The sequence below is a fragment of the Leopardus geoffroyi genome, chromosome C1 (genome assembly GCF_018350155.1).
Source record: "Leopardus geoffroyi isolate Oge1 chromosome C1, O.geoffroyi_Oge1_pat1.0, whole genome shotgun sequence".
Lineage (NCBI taxonomy): Eukaryota > Metazoa > Chordata > Mammalia > Carnivora > Felidae > Leopardus > Leopardus geoffroyi.
The window spans coordinates 11,525,969-11,538,255 of record NC_059328.1 but is presented as its reverse complement, the minus strand read 5'-3'; the positions used below and the strand labels follow the sequence as shown (position 1 = coordinate 11,538,255).

Below are 12,287 nucleotides of genomic sequence, written 5' to 3'. Positions count from 1 at the left end.
TTGCAACAATTACAGTACAAGATGTGCTAGCTCAGGAGCTAACTTTACCATCCATTTGAAATGATTTTTGGAATTTTGACAAGTTACTTCTCAAATTTCTAGATTCTAAGGTAATTTAACTAGTTTTTATGCTATTTTCCTAGCTTATGTTTACACGTTTTCTCTTTCAACTTTTTTTTTTTTTTTTTTTTTTACTGTTTGGGAACTTCAGTAAGTCAGAAACAGAAAGAGGTGGTGGCAAAGAGTTAGAAACAGAAAAGCCCTACCCTAATAGTGGCACTCATTCATAATTTAGTTAAGGTATTAGTGCCACCCCAGAGGTTCGTCTTGTCTTCATGCAAATCAGTCATTAAATGAAATGGAAATGTGTGTTCTTGAAAATATTCTGGAATTGATTTCTCAGTAAAAGCACATCAAACCACATTCAGATGTAGGATAAGTCATTTACATTTGGCCATTTCTCTGTCACATCAACTATCACATAAGGAGTGTCAGGCCAGCACCCTATTAACCTAAACCCCTGAACTATATAGCCCTGTATATACAGATGCAGTTAGCGTTGAACTAAAATGCATGTTTCCATGAAGCATGAATTTCAATATAAGCAACCACAATTTGAAACACGTTTTAAAATATGATGTAAATGATTTACCTAAAACCTGATAGGCTATGAATTAGCTGAAACCTCTTGGGAAAAACCAAACTGTCACCATGAAGAACAGAAGAGATTCAGCTCAACTGCATTAAGAGGGGCAACTAACAAAGACGAGGATTCAGAAAATAGGGTCTTGCACTTAGAGAAGGGGATATCTCACCTTGAATGCAGACTTCAGTTAAAATCATGCTGAAGAAAAATTCAAGGGCTGAAAAAAAAAGGGGGGGGCTTTTAGATGCAAAATCAGGAGAGACTAATTAGAGTAATTATTAAATATGGTATCCATCTAGGACTCCCACAGAACAATAAAAGGATAAACTAGAACAAAATAAGAACCAGTTAAGATGTTTTATACTACTTTCTGCACGGCACAAGAATTAGGGGACATTAAGTGAAAATTAAAGCAACATGTTTACCAACTAAAATTTTTTTTAACATAATGCAAATTGTTAAGCAAAATTGAATTAAATTCTCCCAAAGACCTTTACAGATCACAGACTGTCAAAAAGATTAGGTACAAATGTCAAATTAAGAGAGTATCAGTTCTCGTTTTGCCAGAGATTTACCAAACTGAGAAACAGTCTCTCTCTAAGATTAAGGCTATAGCAAAATCCCATCAAATGTCATTTGATACCACCTTATACTCAGGATCTCTTGAAGTGTTAGAATACCTGTTGGGCACCAAAAATAGCAACCGAAGTATTCATGTTAGTTTCCTGGGCTTTTAAAAATCTGATGTGTATTTCTAAAAAGAGAATTCAGTTTATAAAATGTCAACATACATCAACTAAATATATAGATTATTTAATGAATAAAACAAATTTCAATTCTTATCTGTTCAAATTCTTAATGTGCTCCTTTGATGCCAAAATATATATATATATATATATATATATACACTATATATGTGTATATATAGTATATATATGTAGTATTTATATATATTGTATATACACATAGTATATATATAGTATATATGCATATAGTGTGTGTGTGTATATATATATATATATATATATATATATATACTATATATATAGTGTATATACATACATATAGCAATTTGGGTAGGAAGTCTGTCCATCTTTGTTAAAGTTAATAGTTGCAGGTTAAAAATATTGCCCATATTCCTGATTCTTTCAGCATAACAAACACTGCTTGACCATGAATTGAAAAACACTGAAGAAAAAAAACATTGATGGTATGAATGAGAGACCTTAATGTATAATGGAATAACCCTTGGATTAAGAGTTAAAAATTCCAGGGGCGCCTGGGTGGCGCAGTCACAGTCGGTTAAGCGTCCGACTTCAGCCAGGTCACGATCTCGCTGTCCGTGAGTTCGAGCCCCGTGTCAGGCTCTGGGCTGATGGCTCAGAGCCTGGAGCCTGCTTTTGATTCTGTATCTCCCTCTCTCTCTGACCCTCCCCTGTTCATGCTCTGTCTCTCTCTGTCTCAAAAATAAAAAAAATTAAAAAAATTAAAAAAAACGTTAAAAAAAAAAAAAAGAGTTAAAAATTCCAGTTCCAATTTTGTCACTGGCTATATGACCTAGGCAAATCAATTAAATCCTCAAAAGTCTCAATTTCCTTATCTGCAAAATGAAGATAAAAAATATGCTTTCTCTACCAAAAATGGTTGCTAGAAGTATCAAAGAAGGTAACATATGTAAAAGAATTTAGAAGAAACACACCATAAAAATATCACAAATACTAATAAGCTGACCACTAATTTCATATTTACATCAAAAATAAGCATCAATTGGGGCGCCTGGGTGGCTCAGTCGGTTGAGCGTCCGACTTTGGCTCAGGTCATGATCTCACGGCTCGTGAGTTCGAGCCCCGCGTCAGGCTCTGTACTGACAGCTCAAGAGCCTGGAGCCTGCTTCTGCTTCTGTGTCTCCCTCTCTCTCTGCTCCTAACCCACTCACATTCTGTCTCTGTCTCTCTCAAAAATAAATAAACATGAAGAAAAAAACTTTTTAATAAAAAAAATAAGCATCAGTTGAAAGAACATACTATTACCAATTTTCACAGTTATAGCCAAGTCCTACAGTCAAATCAAAATGCACTAATTGCATATTAAGTGCGCAGTTTCTGGTTTTTGTGGGTTTTCGCTGACTTTTTCTATTGCAAATCTCTTAATAACAACAAAACTGGTAAGTGCATGCCCTTTGCACAGCCCCAAATCAAGTATTTGATTTTTTTTCAGTGCCTTTCATTTTTATTGGCAATGTATCAGGAAACACTGGGAAAGCTTTTCTCTGTTTCTGTCCTTGTTACAAAATATTTACAAAAGCAGAATTTCTTCATAAGCACTTATCTTTGTATGTTTTCAATAGCAAGGCAACCCACTCTGTTATTCTAGTTTTTAAATTATTTTAACAATAATTGATGCTCACTGAAAAAGATCAAAAGTAGGTTGCGATCTCTCCTTTCATCTATGACAAGTGGATAGTGAAGTGAATATCCTCATTTAAGTATTACAGATAATTCAGAAAGGTAACATTAAAGCAGAGCCATTTGCAAAGTGAAATTAAAATAGATGTTTTTAATCAGGTCTTACTTTCACACTGTGAGGAGCTCCCGTATTTAACATGCTAGATGTGCTCAAAGAGTTCAGTCATGCATAATGGAAGCCCAGTTGGAGAAAGCATCTGAGCCTCAAACTCGGGCTTTGAATGCTACCCCAGCCAATAGAGCAGATAAATTAATATCAACATCTGAGCAGGAGGACAGAATCGTTACCAGATATTTAACAAGATTTTGGTTACAAATCTAGTCCCAAGCAATTAAAACTAAGCTATTTCATGACAACACATATACTTAAGATACAAGCGCTTGTTTCTAAAGGCATCATGTAAAAATACATTTAACGGGCTCTAAAATGATCAAAGCCTATTTGACAATACAAATTCCTTCTATTAGAAACAGTTTTCCAAACAGTAGAAATGAAACAGACAACACTGCTATATTATTCTCAAAGAGTGTTTGACATATTGCTAGTTCTGAGAGTCAACTGGTGAAAGGCAGACTTGTCCATTAACAGACTTATTTTGATATAGCAGGCTCACTCTGGTGGAATTATATATACATAAATTATCAGAACTTCCATCAATTGAACACTAGCCAGCTAGCTCTCTAAATCATTCTTTCAGCAGGCTAACATTTCATCATCTATTTTCCTGTTCAACCCTCCAAGAAAGCTAAATAATTTATCCCACGTTTTTAGTTTTCCAGAAACTAATGTAATGGCTGATATTTTCTTATAAAAAATCAATTCGTATGTTTCTACCATTTCCCAGGAAAGTTGCTAAAAGTAACTTTTTTCCCTCTATGAGGAAATACTGCTAATGTACCTAATATTTACAATTACGAACACGATTTATTAACATTTATGACATTGGAAAAAATGGACTGGGAGGATATTTTCAAATATATTAATCACAGCTGTGCCTATGTGGTAGAATTTTTTTTTTTTTTTAATTTTAATTCTACTAAAGTTAACAGCCAGTGTTAGTTTCAGGTGTATAATATAGTGATTCAGCAATTCTATACTGAGTGCTCATGATGACAAGCGTACCCTTAATCCCCTTCGCCTATTTCACCCATCCCCTCACCCACCTCACCTGAAATTTAAATTTTTAAGAAGTTTTTATTCATCTATATTTTCTTAAAATTTTCTTCTACACCTTCTTCAGTTAACATATACTGCTTTTATAATTAGAAAAAGCTGTAATAAAATGACTTTTCGAAGTCAGCATCTGGGTTACTTCAGTTAAGGGTTTCTCTGAAATGTTGATGCTGGACTCTACTAAATTAACATATTTAACAGATCCCATGTGAACAAAATGTTATTCACTATGTTAATTCGGAGATTTCATTCAACCTTTTAAACCCCTGCTGCTAATCCTCATGGGAGAAAAGACTAACCCTCTTCACTAGAAGTGCTATACTTTAATCAAAACACCTCATGTATTGCAGATTGTAACTTTTAAACATCAGGAAGTCAGCAGAATACAAATCATGCAAATCAAGGCTACTGATTAATTCAAAGACTACTATCAAAGTATAGTTGATGGAATCTCAAAAACAGCAATACCAAATAAAATGTGTTTAGTAACTTGTTATATAGGTTTTGAAATTTTCAGCAGACTCAGGGGATTTAAGCTTCCCTGCTCTAGTTTGAAGTAGAAAATTTAGACAAAAAATTATGTACTCATTCAAAATGTTTTGAAAACTGTTTCCATTTCAATTCAATTATTATTGTTTGATAATAATGCCTCTTTAAATCACATCACTGCCTCGAATATTTTGCATTACTCGTCAGGAGGGTAATGATTGCTAATTTTATATAATTTGACATTAGAAACCTTTTGGCTTAAGATAAAACCACATTATTTAAAGACAAGGTAGGACATGATGCCTTTCTGAATTAAATACTGGAATTATTTTTCAGGCTTTAAAACATTAAATTTCAGTATTTTGATGGAGGCACTCATTGAATTTTTTTCACGCCATATACTACAAGAGTCATGGAAGCCACTTCTTACGCTTCTTTTTGGTAAATACTTTGGCTGAAAAGAGAATGCCTCAGGATAACTCTCTTAAAGGATGCTTGATTAAGATGGTCATTAAAATGGTTTCTCTAAGAAAACAGAATCATTAAGAGTCAGAACTAAAGACTTCACTGTATACTGTAGTTAGCTGGCAGAAGGGGCAGGGTGGGATGAACTACTAAAAGGGGTCTATGTTTTCCCCACCACACAAGATGATATAAACACACACCCAAGCATAAACCTTTCACTTAAATTCACTCGAAAGTGGCTTCAAAACGGGGTACTCTTGTCTTTCACAATTTTCAACTTAAGTATATATATGGTTCCCCTCAGGATCAGTTTCCAGAGATCCTAATTATTAGACCCCAATAAGAACTTTGTTTTTATGCCTATTTAAAATTATAAAAGGTACAAGTAAATAAACGTAAAAAAGCTTTAAAAAAGCTTTAAAAAAAATCGGGGGTGCCTGGCTGGTTCGGTGGATACAGCATGAGCATGCGACCCTTGATCTTGGAGTCTTGAGTTCAAGGCCCAAGTTGGTATAGAGTTTAGTTAAAAAAAAAATAAAAACATTGTTTAATTACAAAACGTACAAACAAAATCTTCCCCTTATTTAGTGGTGTTGCCCTTACTTTAGGGACTTTGACTTCAAAGACTCTCATTAACCATAATTTGTTAGGATAGAATCTCTAACCGAAATTCTGCGTATTCAAAGGACAGTTAATCTGGTCATTTCCAAGCTTCAAATTACAGCCTTGTTAGCAGGGGGGGAATTCTATTGCTTGCCAGTGCCTCAACGCAGCCTCTGGATAGCTTTTCATATACTAAGAGTTCTGTTAGGAATCTGGCACCAACTCAAAATTCCCACCAGGAAGATCTTCCTTCCTTAGGACCCACTGCGTGGCTCCGCCCAGAGCCTTGACCTGACCTGACCTCGGACTTTGCGTGGTCAATGGTGCACCCGCACCTGCCAGCAAGTTAGCACTGCCCAACAACTTCAGAGCCAAAATGCGGCTCTCGACCATAAAATATCTGTCTTTAGGAGCCCCCAAGGTGCCTTCCTCGCGAACAAGCTCCCTCTTTTAAACCTTACATCTATCAGGATCTGAAGGTACGTTACACGCTAAACGAATATCGGAAGGCAATTACTCCACCAGTGAAACGAATGTCCTTCAAAAGGGGGCAAGGAAACAAAGCTCAGGACTGGAGACAGCAGACCTCCATGCCCTGCCAAGGGAACCTCACTTAGCCTGCTGGATTTCAGAAACGGGCTGGCATGGGGAGCGGATTACAAGGCAAGATAAAAGAGCTGGGGGGGGGGGGGGGGGGGGGACTTTAAGAACCCACAACCCTGGCAGTAATTTCCACCACACTTCTAAGGGGAGAGGAAAAGAAAACTAAAACCAAAGGCACCTTGAGAAACACTAAAAGCTGTTACTATGGTTACCACTCGGCGAGCTCAATTCTGCCCAGAGAGACCGAGCAGTACGCCCGGGCCCTTTGTCCGCATCCACACACCAAGCACAAACCTAGCGGCCAGCCCCACCAAAGGCTTACGTCTGCGACCGAGGGAGGCGTTCCAAATAAAGGACACCTTTATTTTGGTTTAGTGAACAAGAACTGCAGGCAGTGCCTGAGGGAAGCCGGCGCGGCCACCACCTTGTCCCTGGGCCAGGGCTGTTCCCGCCCCCTCCCCGTTTGGAAAAGGCTCCACCACACTTGCAGGCACCGGATCCGGTCAGGAGCCGGACCAAACATGGCGCAGGCAGGCGTGGAAGGGAACCAACCAGACACAGTCCGAGCTCATCCCTTCGGCACAAAGGGTAGGCTCAGCTCCGGGAAACCCGCGAACAGAATTGTTAACCCCTCAAGACGCTACAGTTTCCCCGAGTGGGAGCTGAGGAAACAGTGAGTAAGACGCAACCGAGTGGCTCAGACGCACTTCATAGCGAAGACGCTACCGCAACCGGCGCGGAGAACAGAGCTCGGCGGAGACGACCTGCTGCGCAGGCGCGCGGAGCAACGACGCGAGCGCTTCGGCCCTGCCCCTCCCCCCCCTTCTCTCAAAGGCCAGGGGAGTTGCCCCAACGCGCTGGCGCAACGACGGAACGTGGGGGGGGGGGGGGGAGGAAAACCTGTTCCCTTCATTGTGAGAGCGAACGGCCCCGCCCCGCACGCGCGCGCGCACGCCCCACTCTCACACTTGCACACGCGCGCGCCGAACTTGCCGCCCAATCCGGCGCGCATGCTCCGGGAGGGAGGCGGCGGCTGAGCCTGCGGCTTTTTGGTGTTTCCCTGAGAAGTTTCTGGAAAGACGGAGCCCAAGGGAAGCTGGGGGATGGGGAGCGCAGGGAAGCGACCGTTTGAGAGAAAGAAAGCGAAACATCCAAAACACACCGACACCGCCCAGCTTCCATCCATCACGTCATGGCCGAGGCAAAGCCCAAGGCCACCAAGACCCTCACGCCACGGGGCGGGGGGGGGAAAGCTTGGGGACTGCAGCAGCCGCTCTTTCCTCTGCCTGTGCCCAGCCCCGAGACCCCTGACCACGGGGAGAAAGGAGAGGGCAAGGGGGGAGCGATGAAAAATCTAAAACGCTCACTGGAGGTTTGCGTGGAGTGCAAGCCGACATCCGCCCTCTGGAGCTGCCCGTGCACTCGTGGGCCGCCCGTGGCTCTCCTCTGGGTCTCGAGCGTGGGCTCCGCATTGAGATTCTACGCGGCTGCCGAAGTGCTGGTTCGGGAACTCCTTAACCCCTGTTTCCTCAATCTCCCCCTCATTTGGGGGGGGGGTGTCATTTGGTCCCTCTTCCTGTCTTCACTTTGATGGCCAAGAGCTAAAGCTGCGGGCGTGCAGACACTAGAAAGGGGTGCTCCCTGCCCGCGCCAGCCCGAGGAGCGTCTTGGGCGGGCAGGGGTCGCCTGGCTGTTGTGCGACGTTCAGTTCTCTCCAGGTTTTGGCCCCTTAAGTGAGAGCCTCCGGCAGTGGGGCAAGTTCGGAAGCGCAAAGGCGACACACGCACAAAGGCGCCGCCTGGTTTGCGGAGTCGAGAAGCGGCCGCCGGAGTGTGGGGCGCTAAGGCGTACCAGTGCCCAGGGAGGATCGCCCCCGACCGCCACCACAAGGAAGCCCGGGCGGGCATTGTCGCGCTCGGGGGGCGGAGGGGGGGGGAGCGGGGAGAGGCCCGCGGCGCCTTTTATTTCTCCGTCGGCGCCGGCTCGGGACTTGGCGCGGCTGCCATTTTGTGGTGCGGCCGCCATTTCGCGGGGCCGAGGGGGCAGCGGGAGGGGGGAGGGGCGCGCGCCGCCGCGGCCGGCGGGGGGCGGGGCTGGCGACGGCGCCCGGGCAGCCCCCAGCAGCGAAGGCGAGCGCGTCCCCTTTGTTCTTCGCCTCTGGGCTGGGGCTCCGCCGCCGTGCCGCAGCGCTGCGGGCGCAGGGCGTGTGCCCCCCCCGCCTAGCCGCGGAGGGGCGTGCGCACAGTCCCAAGTCCCCTCTGCCCTCTGAGCCCTTCCAAAGGGAGGCCCGTCACCCCTACCCTCGCTCGGTGAAGGGAGTGCGTTTTATTGGGCCGTGCCCCGAACACCACCGTGAGAAGCCGTGGTTCACCCTGAGAATGAAGGCGCTTTGGGAGCCTCGTGCGGTGGGGGTAGCAGATCGGCTTGGATGCCACTGCCTTGAACCGTAGTGGCGCTCCGCAAATAGAAGAGTGCCGGGCTACGCGAGCTGGGAGACCTGACAAAGGTGCCGAGCGCTAGCGTAACCGAGAGGTCGGGCTCTTTAAAGAAAGAAAAGTGTCTTTGAAGTGCTGTCGGCGGGAGGAGAGCCGAGACGCTGCTGTTCATTGGCCGGCCGCGAGGCACGCACTGCGCAACTAGTTTCTGATAGGTTTTATGGCCCATTATTTCGATCTGAGCCATAAACTGGAACAATAGATTGGAATATTTTATTTCTGTCTGTTGAGAACATCTTCCATTTCGCTTCTTTTTTAAGCCCCTTACGAGTATGTAAATAGCAAATTGACTCAATAAAATATTATGAGCCTTCCAGTGTCATTTCAAATCCTGAAAGAGCTATTGTTTTTCTGATTTCAAGGGAATATTAAAATGTGAATCTTGGCATTTTAATGTTCACTTTGCGGCTGGAATCAACAAAGCCAGGAAATTCAAGAGTAATGCTTCTATATTTGTCTTCCAGTCTTTGTTTTTTGTGCAAGGTATTTTTGTTTAATGGGTTTGGGTGTTGTGGGTTTTTTTGTTTTGTTTTTTTTTTTTCAGTTTTGTTTTTCTTCACAGCAACATGAATTCATAAGCGAGCCAGCCTTTTCTGGCTCAGGTCCCCATGTCTTTTGGTGTTACAGCTACAGTAGGATTGATTCCCCCTCCCCTTACTATGTATAATTACGGGGGGGGGGGGGGGGAAGGGGGCTGGTTATCTGTTTTAGTAATAGGGGAGTTAAACGCATAATGATAGGATGGAAAGTTAAAAAAATATATTATCGTTGAGGGAACAGGTCAGGATTTGATGGCTTCCAGATGAAAAACATTTTAGGAGTAGCTGTTAGATCCCAAATTTTGTCTGCATTTCAGTATGACTAAAACCACTGCCTGGAATTTTAATTTCTTATACTCTATCTCAATATTCTGCAAAGCACAGTATGTTTTTTGTGTATTGAGAACTTATGAAATATATTGTTTTTAAAACACTGTCACTTTTTGTTTGTACAACCAAAATTAAGTAGTATGAAACTATTAGCTTTATTGGGAATTAGGACAGAATAAGGCAGACAAAACATGCCTTTAAGAGCTAGGCAGTTGAGGGGCGCCTGGGTGGCTCAGTCGGTTAAGCAGCCGACTTCGGCTCAGGTCATGATCTCGCAGTCCGTGAGTTTCAGCCTCGCGTCGGGCTCTGTGCTGACCGCTCAGAGCCTGGAGCCTGTTTCAGATTCTGTGTCTCCCTCTCTGACCCTCCCCCGTTCATGCTCTGTCTCTCTCTCTGTCTCAAAAATAAATAAACGCTAAAAAAAATCCTTTTTTTTTAATTAAAAAAAAAAAAAAGAGCTAGGCAGTTGAAATTTATAGAGTGATTACACAGTCCTTTCACTTTGTAGAGCTGTAGAAGGATCTGTTTTAACAATTCTGATTCCTACAATTTGTTTTTATTTATAAAACACGTTATTTCCCACCTTTAACTCTTACACTTAACACGAAAAGCACACCCCCTTTCTGTACAAAATATTTGCAGTTTGTATTTTCTTTAGAGTGGGTGCTATTTAGCACTGTTCACCTGTCCCTTATGACCAGTGCCATACATTTGCAAAACAGTTGAACAGAAATTCAGGAAGCTTCTCTCCCATCCTAATGTTGGTCTCAAAAACATGTTCCAACTTCCTATGCCAAAAGGCTAAACAGTATTAAACAGGTGGGCTTTAAATGTGCAGAGCCAAGTTCAAATAAGCAGATTCTGAATTACAACAATCTCATGATCTGCCTGCCCTTGGAGCTAAAGTGCTTTGTATGTAGTCCTAGGACTGGTTTCATTCAGTCAAACCACGCAGGACTAGAGAATTCCACGATCACCAATCCATTGTTCCTATAGAGTTCTTTCTTTTTAAACTGAACTTCTTAATTTGTACTGTTTTTGTGTTCCCTGAAGAAAGATTGGATGTTCACCAGGACCTTTAATTAAACCAAGATTCTAATAGACAGCCAGGGCAGAATCAAAGTGGTATGTGCTAGGCCCTTGGGCTTATTTTTTTGACGTTTGGTGAAGATTGTGTGCAGCTTTTCTAAACAACATAGAAACACTGAAGATCTCTAGCCATGGTTACAGGAAAGGGCAGTTTTCTTTTTTTTTTTAATTTTTTTTTTTTCAACGTTTATTTATTTTTGGGACAGAGAGAGACAGAGCACGAACGGGGGAGGGGCAGAGAGAGAGGGAGACACAGAATCGGAAACAGGCTCCAGGCTCCAAGCCATCAGCCCAGAGCCCGACGCGGGGCTCGAACTCACGGACCGCAAGATCGTGACCTGGCTGAAGTCGGACGCCCAACCGACTGCGCCACCCAGGCGCCCCAGGAAAGGGCAGTTTTCATGCCAAATTCTAGCATAGGAGGGAATTTAAAACAATAACAGTAATAACCTTTTCCTGGTAAGGATAAATAAGCTCTTCTAGAGACTTTAGTAATATGGGAAGTTCTTCAAAATATTTTGGCAGCAGTGAAGCACTCCCACGTGCTGGAATAGTCTTCCCCTTTGAGGCAAAACTCAGAAATTCAGCACTTCAGAAGTACTGGAGTTCAAAGAACAAATCTTTGCGGCCAACAGTATGTTTCTTAGGAAAATAGAAACACGTCTATGAAAATAAAAAAGACCCTGGAACAACCCAACATTTGTCTTGCCAGAGTACAAGATTCCTGGTAATTGTGCAGTTTATATGAAACTTGTAGATTTAACATTTTGGCATCATGGTTTAGATGGCCTGTACAGAGAATACATCAAAAAGACTTCTGGGGGCGCCTGGGTGGCTCAGTCGGTTAAACGTCTGACTATAGCTCAGGTCATGATCTCACAGTTTGTGGGTTTGAGCCCCTCGTCAGCCTCTGGGCTGTCAGCACAGAAGCCTGCTTGGGATTCTGTGTCTGCCTCTCTCTCTGCCCTTCCCCCGCTCATGCTCTGTCTCCTTCAAAAATAAACACTAAAAAAAAAAAAGTCTTCTGAAAGTCAAGCTCTTTATTACTTTGTTTATGTAACAAATAAGTTTTGAGCATCAACTTCGTGCCACATCCTATTCCAAGTACTTAGGATATATTGCTGAAGACAGCAATCAGATTGCTATTCTCATGAAGCTTAGCTGGTTTGGGAAGGGGGTGCAGGGGGGATGGTGGGAGGGGGAGAAGAGGCAATGAATATAATCCACAGGAAAATGGGGCACCTGGGTTGCTCAGTTGGTTAGGCCTCCGACTTTGGCTCAGGTCCTGATCTCACGGTGCGTGAGTTCAAGCCTCGCATCGGGCTGTGTGCTGACAGTTTGGAGCCTGGAGCCTGCTTCAGATTCTGTGTCTTCCTCTCTCTCTGCCCC

At 43.1% G+C, this 12,287-nt stretch overlaps 1 protein-coding gene across 4 annotated transcripts in view; it reads right to left on the bottom strand.

The window, feature by feature from the left end:
• SPEN (spen family transcriptional repressor) overlaps positions 1-8,484 on the bottom strand; it is a 102,801-nt gene extending 94,317 nt beyond the window's left edge. For 2 of the 4 annotated variants that reach the window (XM_045475772.1, XM_045475775.1), the window contains exons 1-2: positions 7,813-8,484; positions 816-863 (exon numbers count right to left, since the gene is read on the bottom strand). The gene's annotated coding sequence lies outside the window, so the exon portion shown is untranslated. Of the gene's footprint in view, positions 1-815; positions 864-7,152; positions 7,219-7,812 lie in introns of those variants that run through there. The other 2 variants (XM_045475774.1, XM_045475773.1) reach the window with 2 other exon arrangements.
• Between the last annotated feature and the right edge of the window lie 3,803 nt (positions 8,485-12,287).